Genomic DNA, 11,967 nt, shown 5'->3' on the forward strand with positions numbered 1-11,967 from the left:
AAACCCTTTTCACCAGAATCATTGTCTCAAGGTCTGTTTTGGGGAACTGAACATAAGACCAGAGGTTAGGAGGGCTGTACAAGGGAGCGGCTGTTGGACACACCTGATCCTGAACTCTTGGTCCACGGCCTGTGTCATTTACATCCGAGTTACCCCTAACCTCAAGCACAAGATCAGCGTAAGGGGGAGTCTTCCGTGCAGGGCAGCTGAATGCATGAAAATGAATGAATACTGAAACCTGGCTGGAATCCGAAGGAGGGAAGACTTTGCCCCAGAGCACAACAGAGTAAGATAAGATGCAAAGCAGGGGAAATTATGTATATGGGTAGAATAGAGGACTTGTGAAAGGTAAACAGTTTGGGGCCTTTCTCACATACACCATTGACTTTTTCTCTTAACTGATTTCTGTAGGACTAATGTCCCAAGCATCCTGAATGCTCAGGGAAGTTGGACAACTGTCTGGCACACTGACCCCCTGAGAGTCAGTTGTGTTCACCTCCAAACCTGTTAATGATAGTTATAGTTGCTACTGTTATTCCAAAATATAATTAAATATTATGTGAACTGATGAAGCAGAGTTGAAGACAGACACATGTTTCTATGAATACTTGGTTGAATGCTTTGAAAAGACAACGGAGAATAGCTTTAAAAATGCTGTCAAAGTAAGGATGAGGGAAACAACTATAAAAAAAAACAAATCCAAGAAAAAATTAAAATCTGGAAGGCTGCTGCATTATACTGCTACACAATGTATCCTTAGGTTCTCACTCTGCTTTAAAGACATTAAAGCTGGACATGGTAGGTAAGGCATTATGAATGCACTCTGACATGAAAGGTGAGGTGAAAACCAAATAGTGTATCTACACTCCAAAAGCCTTGGTTCTGGCTTAAAAGATTGACTGCAGGATGTACAAATGTGCATTTACTTAAAACAAAATGTTAACCATTTAAAAAAATGTACTGAACTTAACCAACTATTTGTTTAAGAAAGCAGCTACCAAGTGAGTCCCAACTGTAATGAATATGAAGCCTTTTCTAAAATTATTAGGCCACACAAGGCTCCCAAGCCAAGGAAAAAAGTGAGGTAATGGAGACAGTAATTTGAAACAGTTAAATGAACACAGTCTAGAGCCAGACTGGTCTAATCGCTTGCTGGGCCTTTCCTTTACAGACATACCTCAGAGATATTAAAGGTTCGGTTCCAGACCGAATGTTTTGGTTTCCCAGTGCATAGAAAAGTTATGTTTACACTATATTGTAATCTATTAAGTGTGCAATAGCAGATGTCTAAAAAAACAATGTATATACCTTAATTTAAAAATGTTTTATTGTTAAAAAATGCCAACCATCATCTGAGCTTTCAGTGAGTTGTAATCCTTTTGTTGGTGGAGGGTTCGAAATATTGCAAGAATTACAAAAATGTAACACAGAGACATGAAGGGAGCCCGTGTTGTTAGAAAAATGGCACCGATAGACCTACTCAATGCAGGGTTGCCCAAACCTTCAATTTGTAAAAAACACAGTATCTATGAAGTGCAATAAAGCAAAATGCAATAAAATGAGGTATGACTACACTGACACTGCCTCGTGCTTCAGACACATTGTTAGATTCAATTCTCCATCACTACCTTATTAGCAAAAGACTATATCACAGATAGTGAAATTCAGGCTGAGAGAGATTAATTGACTTGTCCTACATCACACAGCTAGTTGGATTTTGTTGAGGTGGCTGTTATTACTGCTGCTATTATTTTAGTCAGTGATAAATATACAACCCAAAATATAACGCGTGATCAGAGTTGAGGAGGTAAGCAACTGAATCGTGTTTTGCTTTCCCAGAGTTTAAGTGAAATGTCTTCCTGAAACCACTCCAACCTATACTGTCCAGTAAGCTTTCAAATAATTTTTTAAAAATATTTACTTAGGGCTTCCCTGGTGGCGCAGTGGTTGAGAATCTGCCTGCCAATGCAGGGGACACGGGTTCGAGCCCTGGCCCGGGAAGATCCCACATGCCCCGGAGCAACTAGCCCCGTGAGCCAAAATTACTGAGCCTGCGTGTCCGGAGCCTGTGCTCTGCAACAAGAGAGGCCGCGACAGTGAGAGGCCCGCGCACCGCAATGAGGGATGGCCCCTACTTGCTGCAACTAGAGAAAGCCCTCGCACAGAAATGAAGAGCCAACACAGCCATAAATTTAAAATATATGTATATATATATATATATATATTTACTTATTTATTTGGCTACACCAGGTCTTAGCTGTGGCACGCGGGATCTTCGTTGCGGCACGCAGGATCTTTAGTTGCGGCATGTAGGATCTAGTTCCCTGACCAGGGATCAAACGCAGGTCCTCTGCATTGGGAGCATGGAGCCTTAGCCACTGGACCACCAGGGAAGTCCCCCCAGTAATTTACCTTTATGTGGATCAGAAGTATAATGGACAGAGAAGCAGACTTTTGAACAAGAACAGGTGGATTTGTGCTGATACTATCACACTACTTTGCAACTTTAGTAGAAGCTGAAGCTTCTGGTTTTGTCACCAACACTCATTTTCCCATCCCCTTTTGCCTGATAAAAACCTGCCCCCTTTCTTTGGTCAGCCTCTTCCTTACTGCCTGCTATATAATGGCTTCCTGGACAAGTCCAAGGAATAGGCACATGGCCCACACCAGGCCCATCATAGCTCTTCCCTGGAAGTTTCCACATGGGGGTACTGGCAGCTTTCTTCCCCCTCATATGTGAGAGCTTGTCTGCAGAAGAGAGACCAAAAGGGATGAGCAGGGATGAAAGGGGAATGAGGGCATGAGACAGCGCCCCCTGGTGGCATGGAGAGTCCTTAGTTCCCGTCCCCGAGGGCCTGGGTCCTGCAGGATTTCCTTGTGAACAGCTCTAGGATATTTATCACTTTGAGGCCACCCCACCCTACCCTCCAAACCTCCCTTTTCCTAAGCATACCTATATTGAGTTCCTGTCTCTCGCAACTGAAAGAATCTTGAATAGTATTCTGATCTCCGGGGTATAAGTTATCATAGCTTTATCTTCATTTTCTATGAGGGTAAAGTAGGCACCTCACGGGGTTATTGAGGGCTAAATTAGATTATACATGGGAAACACCTTACACATAGTAAGTGCTCAATAAATAACAGCTATTTGCATTGTTGTTATTGTTAATGCTGAAAAGAAGGCTCTGAAAACACACACACACACACACACACACACACACACACACGCACAAAGGTCTCTATTATAATGTAAAACATTGACATAATCCAATGTTTACTTTGGTTTCACGTGAATCTGGTCAAAATAAATCCATCACAGGAAGCTGTATCTCTTGGTGAGCAAGTACCACGTTTGGGGCTAAAATTTAAGGACCATACCCTGGAAATGGGAACTCAATTGACATGCTGCCCACAAGTGAGAAGCCATTGGGGATCCCATTAGCAAACCTCAAACAGGAGTCGTGGAAAATCATCTTGGAGTGATACTTTGGAGCAGGCTTCACCTTCTATTGGAGGGGGTTTTATTTGGCTTTTTAACCAGGGACATGCTGTGGTGCAGTGGGATCAATTTAGTTTTAATTTGGAAGTGGCCTGACACACAATTCAATAAAATGTTGGTGATAAATCTTTGCTCTACTCAAAGACCCTGGAGGCTAAGAGTGACATGCAGTCACAGCTCTATCATATTTTGACAAATGCTTAGTGTTTAATCTCTGAGGAATCTGAAAAAATTGAATCCCCTGAGTTTCCCAAGTGTTACCAGTGTTGGAGGAGCCCTGTCTTATTCTGAGAAGTAAAGTCTCTCTGGGGAAGAATACGAACCCCGTGCATGCTGGGCCCTGCACTATATTCACTCATTTAATCCTCAAAATTCTATGATGTAGTTACTACATAACATGCCCATTCTACAGATAAGGAAACGGAGGCACTGAGGAGTTAAGCAACTTTTGCAGATTCACAAGCTAGTCAGATCCAGAGCTAGGATTCAAACCTAGGCAATCTGGTCTAGTTAGTTCATGTCATTATTTCCTACACAGACCCACCCACTACTACAACAACCACTACTACTAACAATAATAATGCATAATAACAACAACAGCTCATTCATTTGGTGTTTACCATGTGCCAGGTACTTGCTAAGTGCTTCACAAGTGTTGTCTTAATTTACTCTTAACAGATGAGCTTTATTATTATTATTTCCATTTTACCAGTGAAGAACAGAAAGCTGAAAAGGATGTGGTGAAGCAAAGGGTAATAACTGGGGCCCTGCTCAAGGGCTGGAGAAATCTTGCTTGAAGAATTAATGCTTGAACTTCATTCTGGAGAGTGAGAAGGAATTAACTAGGCAAAGGTAAGAGTGGGGTAAGGATGTTTCAAGTATGGACAAAGGCCCTATGTGGCATATTCCTGAAGGCAACTATTCCAGAGAAGGCACTGTGACCAGAGAGCAGAGAGGGAATAGTGAGAGTGAGATGTAGTTTAGTTTGCATCTTGAACTACAGGTAGTCACTGGAAAATTTCAAGTCAGAAAATAACATGATAGAGAAGGGTAAACAGAGTGGTGGGAGACCAATTTGGGGGCTGCTGCAGCAGTCCTGGTGAAAGATGCTCACAGTCAAAACAGGTCCAGGGGCTTCCCTGGTGGTGCAGTGGTTGAGAGTCCGCTTGCCGATGCAAGGGACACGGGTTCGTGCCCCGGTCCAGGAAGATCCCACATGCCGCAGAGCGGCTGGGCCTGTGAGCCATGGCCGCTGAGCCTGCGTGTCCGGAGCCTGTGCTCTGCAACGGGAGAGGCCACAACAGTGAGAGGCCCGCGTATCGCGAAAAAAAAAAAAAAAAAAAAAACAGGTCCAGAGGGAGGGCAGGGAAATTGGGGGAAGTGAATGGACTTGAGAGCTATTTGACTGGATATAAGTGAATGGGATCAGGAGATGTCATAGTATGACAAGTTTCTCAGTTTGCACAACTGGTTGGAGGAAAGTCTCCCCCAGATGATTCTCTCACTGCTCATCCTCAGACTTAGGCTCCTGTGAAAATGGGGCTGTGAGTGGAATAGTGGAGGGTAAACAAGGTGCACTGGGAAAGTGCTCTGGACTTGAGATATTTGTTCATCCAAATCTTTTGGGCTGAATTAGATCAGTTGTATGTCCCACTCCCACTTTGAAAGCAGGAACCATGAGATTAATAAAATCATTCAGGTTTTGCAAGCTGTGGTAGTCTCAGCACTTTGTCCTGGTGACTAGTGCTAGTGAATGAGTCTAATTCCAGAAACATCTACTCCCCACAAGAACCTTGGGTCTTAACTTTTTTCCCCTCTTTCCCCTCTTATACTCAGCCCATCACTTGTATGTTGCAACATTCACCATGCCCTGGCTACTGCCACTGGCCTCTGGTGGTCTACGTGATAATGCCAAGTTCTAAGAATTCAAGGGCAATATTTTCTGTTTTCCTAAAATTATTTGTGTTTTTTCCTTAGGCAGAAAAAGTTTAAGAAACATTTTGAGTTTAAACTGAGCTTAATTTTTCCTTCTGGTTGGTCTCCACATGTTTAGAAAATGTTTTTATGTTTTAGAAACCCAGGTTATAAGAAGAAATGACTAGTTAGTTCATGAGATTTGCCTCATTCTCTGGAAAAGCCTAGTTACTTATACAAATATGATCTTTTTAGAGGCATTCAGATCTTTTGTGATTTAACCTTAGGGTATAGATGGGGAGTGTAAGTGCAATAAACACCGGAACCACATGGAAGAGAAAGTCTTCTTGGAATTATCCATAATTTACTCCATAAACATTCATGGAATACCTACTTTGTACCTGGTATCAAAGATATAAATCTGAGTAAACAGTGTTTTTGAAAGTCAAGTAGGAATATTCCAACTCATGAGGTGGGCACACCCAATTTGTTGTGACCCCTCCACGACATCTCAGTGATAATCCACAGGGAACTGAGCTTTTGTGTGGGAAGTGGATGAGAGTATGAGAAAAAAGACTTAATCAGACAAGGAGAGTTTCAAATGGCCATGCTGGAGTTGCTCTTTTTAAGTTTCCTTCTCAAAAATTCTTTGAATCAGAGTCCCAAACAGAATGAAATTTTGGCTGGGTTCAGGTTCAGATCAAAAGATATTTTGAATGCTGATTCAATAGATACAGAAATAGATTTGTTCCAGCTCAAACTGGTTCACTATTTTTGTTAAAAAAATGTGTTAAGTAGCTGAGGGTGGGGAATGAACACTTGGGTTTGTTAGGAGGCTTTCAACAAGGCAGGGCACGCGAGTGGGTTTTGTAAGACAGGCTGTGTCAATCCCTCGATGGGAATGCACACATCTAGAAAGAACACAAATGAAGGCAAGCACACTGCTTCTCAGGCTTGTTTTATTCCCAACAGACTTGAGAAGAAAGTAGAGAAAGCCTGCCAAATTAGCTGGCATAGAACATCAAAACTGGATGAGGAATTTTAAAAGGAAGAAAAGACTTTTAATCAGGAGGCAGTACCCTGAGGGAGATCAAAAGCCTGTTAGATACAATAGTTATGATGGAATTTAGTGCTAAAAGGGCCATTTGGATAATTAAAGCCTCGTATGTGACTTTTTTTTTTTTTTTTTTTTTTTTTGCGGTACACGGGCCTCTCACTGTTGTGGCCTCTCCCGTTGCGGAGCACAGGCTCCGGACGCGCAGGCTCAGAGGCCATGGCTCACGGGCCCAGCCGCTCCGTGGCATGTGGGATCTTCCCAGACCGGGGCACAAACCCGTGTCCTCTGCATCGGCGGGCGGACTCTCAACCACTGCGCCACCAGGGAAGCCCATCATATGTGACTTTTATTGCCTCCATCCTTATATGCCTCTGTCCTTGCAGATGAAGATGTGAGCAGGAATCTGGTTACAGGGCCTGCACTAGCTGAGAGCAATGTGGTTTGAGGGAGAGGACATGTTGGCTACCCATTATAACCCAGAGGTTACAGCCTGGAAGTCCACAGGCCATATTTGACCTGAAGACAGGTATTTTTTGACCTGTATGGTGTTTAAGATTCACATGATGTGGTGAGACAAAAAATCCAGTTCTAAGACTTCCCTTGAAAAACCAGACTGGAAACTCTGGTCCTTAACTCCCTCATAGTAGCTGCTAGCTGGTTCTGAGTAACAACTGTCCCCTTTACACAGGACACGAAGACTCAGTTCACCACAAGCCTAGTGCTTGAATGATTACTTATTTTTAAAGTAATAGCCTCTATATCATTGTCTATATAAAAATGGGAAACTAAACACTGAAAATTAAACAAAGAAGATCACACCATTTTTCTTACATGTGGTCCATGTCACCTGTCTGCATCACCCGTCTAAGTCTCTGCTGCACTGATTCTGTTACTCTTGACATAGAAAATGCTTAGCCATGACCCTTGTTGGGATCGTTTTGAAGATGCTCATGAACAGCACCCTTTTAGAAAATAAAACCTGGTTTTATTTTTTAATATAGTTTTGCCGGAAAGTGGATTGTTACCTTCCTAATTTCTTTTTAGTTTATTAATGTGAGATGACAGTGTGATGGGAAAGAGGGAAACAGCTGTTAGAGTCAGGCAGCCTTGGTTTAAATTCCAGATTTGCCAATAATCATGGGGAGAGTTGAGGAAAGTCACATTCTGGCCACAATTTTCTCACCCCTAAACATAGGTATAATAAAATTTTTCACACAGAGTGATTCCAAGCATTAAATAAGAACATTACATAAAGCTCCTAACTGCTCAGTAAATGACACCTTATCAATTATGATCAAATGATTTTATATGCTAGCTCCAGATTTACCCAAGATTTTATGACAATAAAATTAGCTAACCTGAAATATGTCAGGTGCAAGTGGGCTACACTATGTAGCCCCCTCAAGAATGTAAGAGAAATATGATCGCTTGTTCAGAGGTTAATTAATAAAAGTAATGGATTAGAGCAAGGGTCAGCAAACTTTTTCTATAAACACCACTAAGTAAATATTTTAAGCTTTGCAGGCCACAGAGTCAGTGTCACAGCTTGTAGGCTGCTGCCCTTGTAGCAAGGAAGCAGCCACAGACAATACAAATGAATGAGCCTAGCTGTTTTCCTATAAAACTGTTTATGGACACTGAAATTCGAATTTCATATAATTTCCACATGGAATAAAATATTATTCTTTTGATTTATTTTTCAACCATTAAAAAAGGTACAACTATTCTTAGTTCTTGGGCAGTACAAAGTCAGATGGCTGGCTGAAGTTGGCCTGTGGGCCATAGTTTGCCAACTCCTGCATTAAAACAGTAATATGAAAAGTCACAATAAAAAACATTCTAGTTCACAGAGATAGACTTAAGGCTTTGTATCTAAATAATCAGAAGCAAATAGAGAGTTAGAGAAGCAAATTTTAGCAGAGTAAATCCTCTCAATGTCTGACTGAGCCCAAAGCCATCTGGAAGGACTGGCCCCATCTGGAAATTGATATGTTGGACTAACATGGCCTGATGCTAATCAGTAGTCAAATCGTGCCAAACTCCCCTCACTCACCAAGAGTCCTCCTAAATATCGTTTGGCTCTATTTTTTTTCTACAGAGTTGCTTACAGGGAGGGAATGTACTGGTCAAGCAGACACAAATACCTATTTTGTTTGACAGCTATTTCTTATTGCAAAAGGATAAACTGTGATTCTGATTTACTCATCAGTCTTTTGTAAGTCCTTTTATTTTTTCTTTAAGCCTGAATCAGCATTTCCAAATCCAGTTAACTTGGGGATATATATGAGAGTGTTCTTATGAGCCTACACAGCTGAGGGCCTGGTCCTCAACACTGGTTAATTTATGAAGGTAATTTCACTTTAAAAGCCCTTTCTGTGTGGCCAGCCAGCCTCCCATAGTAAGTCTGGAACTCAAGCTAGGCTACATGTTCTCCATCCAAACTTCAAACTCTCTTTAGAAGGTTAGTGTGGGGATTCGTTGGGTTATTACAAGTAAAGAAATAATGGCACATAGGAAGTGCTCAATTAGTGTTCGCTATTATGATGATCACGACTATGATTATTGGCAGTTGCTGTCACTTTACCCTGGTATCTTAATTATACACATGAATAGGCCTCACTCCTTTTTTATGTTCCTGATATTAAAATATTATAATTCAGGGCTTCACTGGTGGCGCAGTGGTTGAGAGTCCGCCTGCCGATGCAGGGGACATGGGTTCGTGCTCCGGTCCGGGAAGATCCCACATGCCGCGGAGCGGCTAGGCCCATGAGCCATGGCCGCTGAGCCTGTGTGTCTGGAGCCTGTGCTCCGCAATGGGAGAGGCCACAGCAGTGAGAGGCCCGCGTACAGCAAAAAAAAAAAGAAAAAAGTAAAAGGATTATAATTCATTTGAATGGGTTGGTGGGATAGGGTGAATTACATTAGACTGTCTTGGATTCTAAAGTGCTTTCTACTTACAATCAAGGTCACATTTAGCAGAAGAGGAAAGAGGACTTCTAATGCATTGAGCACTTAATCTCTTCTAGAATCACTAGGCTTTAGAGTTTTTGAGAGTCCTGTAGGTTGGTATAGCTATTCCCTCTGTATTGACAAGGAAAATGGTTGCTCAGAAAAGTGAAATCATGTTTTTAAGGTCACAAAGCTGGGAAGCTGTGGCTCTAGGATTTGAATCAGAATCTCTCTCTCTCTTTTTAAACAGTAGAGTTCCATTTATGCATACATTCTTTGTGCTACAATTATCATATAGATTACATCTAAGTATGCTATAAACTCTACCACACAATGCTATAATTTTGCTCTAAACTACCATATATTTTTTCAAAAAATAAAGAAAGGGAAAAACATAATGTTTGTGTTTATATTCACATAGTGACCATTTCTGATATGAATCTGAGTCTCTTTGGCTTCAAGCTTGAAGGCTGTCTGCTGCATGATGACAGGCAGCTCCATCAGATTCCCAAACTCTGATTTTCTGCTCTTTTGAGTTTAGACATAAGGCTATTCTAGGGCTTCCCTCATGGCACAGTGGTTAAGTATCTGCCTGCCAATGCAGGGACACAGGTTCAAGCCCTGGTCTGGGAAGATCCCACATGCCGCAGGGCAACTAAGCCCGTGTGCCACAACTACTGAGCCTGTGCTCTACAGCCCGCGAGCCACAACTACTCAGCCCGCGTGCCACAACTACTGAAGCCCACGCACCTAGAGCCCATGCTCTGCAACAAGAGAAGCCACCACAATGAGAAGCCTGTGCACCGCAACGAACAGTAGCCCTGGCTCCCCGCAGCTAGAGAAAGCCCGCTCACAGCAATGAAGACCCAAAGCAGCCAAAAATAAAATAATTTTTTTTTAAAAAACTACTCTACTATGGTATAAACCATAGCCTGTAGAAAGGGGCATAAAAAGAATAAGTTACCCTACAACTTTAAAACAATAGTAGGAATAACTAATATTTACTTAGAGCTTATGATGTGCCAGGATTCCACTTAGTGCTTTACAGATTCTTTCTCATTTAATAGTATTACCATTAATAATAAGCAGGTAATATCATTAGGTCCAATTTGTAGATGAGGAAACAGAATTAGAGTGGTAATTTTCTCAGTATAAAAGAGCTAGTCAGAGACTGAGCTGAGATTAAAATGCAGCTGAGATTAAAATTTGACTGCAGAGCCTATATTTTCACTAAGATACCTTAGTATTATATTATTTTGTGTTCTGTGGATGTGGTTACAATTATTACATTGCCATGTGCTTATTCAAATCAATGAACACAAGATTCATCTTACAATACTCTAAACAATATTCTAAAATTACCATTTATTCACAAACATAAGGTATCAATTATAAGGTGCTTCCAAGTTTTTCTGATAGAAAGATTCCCTCAAAGAGGTTTTCAGTTTTTAGCTTTTTTATACACTTAAACTTTTGGATTATAGATTAAATAGTTAATTGCCTCATCATTTTCAGTCTGTCAACTCACTTATGCATACATATGCATATATATCTAAGTTACCATAGAAAATCATGGATTAACTTAGAAATATATATTTTTTTACTCTTGCACTTCATGGAATGATTTTGTTCAAATTTTTCACATGCATCTTTAACACCAGGGCTATATCCACATTAGAACTTGTTTTTGAGTCATTTAACATGGTTTTCCAGAACACATTATCTTCATTTCCATATAAGTAATTTGAGATATGGCCCATTTTGAGTTTTAGTTTGAGTATGATGGTTCCACTGTAAAAAATTTTCCTAAGCCACAGGACTCATTTTTAAAACATAGGAATTTGTTTTTGTCCTGTGATCTCTTTGACTTAACAATTAACTGTATTAGGTTTATGTTCCAAAAAATCTTTACAACAATATCTATCACTGGCAACAATAAAGGCAAATTCCAGGGCTGATTATTAAATCTATCAACATTATTTATCTTTTTCCTTTTTTATTTTGAAACAATAGTACACTTAGATGTATTAATCCTTACAGGATTGACTGGAGGCTTAAATAAGATAGCATATGAAGATGTCTAGAGTGAGGGCCCTGCACACAGTAGGAACTTGCTTGTTGTTTCCACAAACCAATGTAGTTCATGCTACTGACGAAGGCAATATTCTGACTTCTGTCTTTCATGGCTGTGGTACTTTTGACCCTGATGAAATCAGTTGATGGATTATCTCCTTTATAACCAAAAGACTAAGAGGCAGTGCACTCAGCCAGCTTGGAAGGCTGGCGCCTGCTGTTTCATCTACTTGCAATCTGGTCACTACAACTTTTCTCCCCAAAAAAGGTCTTAAACTGCTCCTCTTGGTTTATTTCCCCATGATTCTCAATAATAATAATTAAAATGATGATAATAACTCTTCTGATTTGGGTAGAGAGATACAATCTACAGGCTACTTTACATGTGCTATAGTATCTATATCTAACAATGAGGCTACAGTCATGGTATTATTACCTCTCATTTTCTAGATGAGAAAATTGAGGTGCACAGAAG

Source organism: Hyperoodon ampullatus (assembly GCF_949752795.1).
Source record: "Hyperoodon ampullatus genome assembly, chromosome: 9".
NCBI classification, from domain to species: domain Eukaryota; kingdom Metazoa; phylum Chordata; class Mammalia; order Artiodactyla; family Ziphiidae; genus Hyperoodon; species Hyperoodon ampullatus.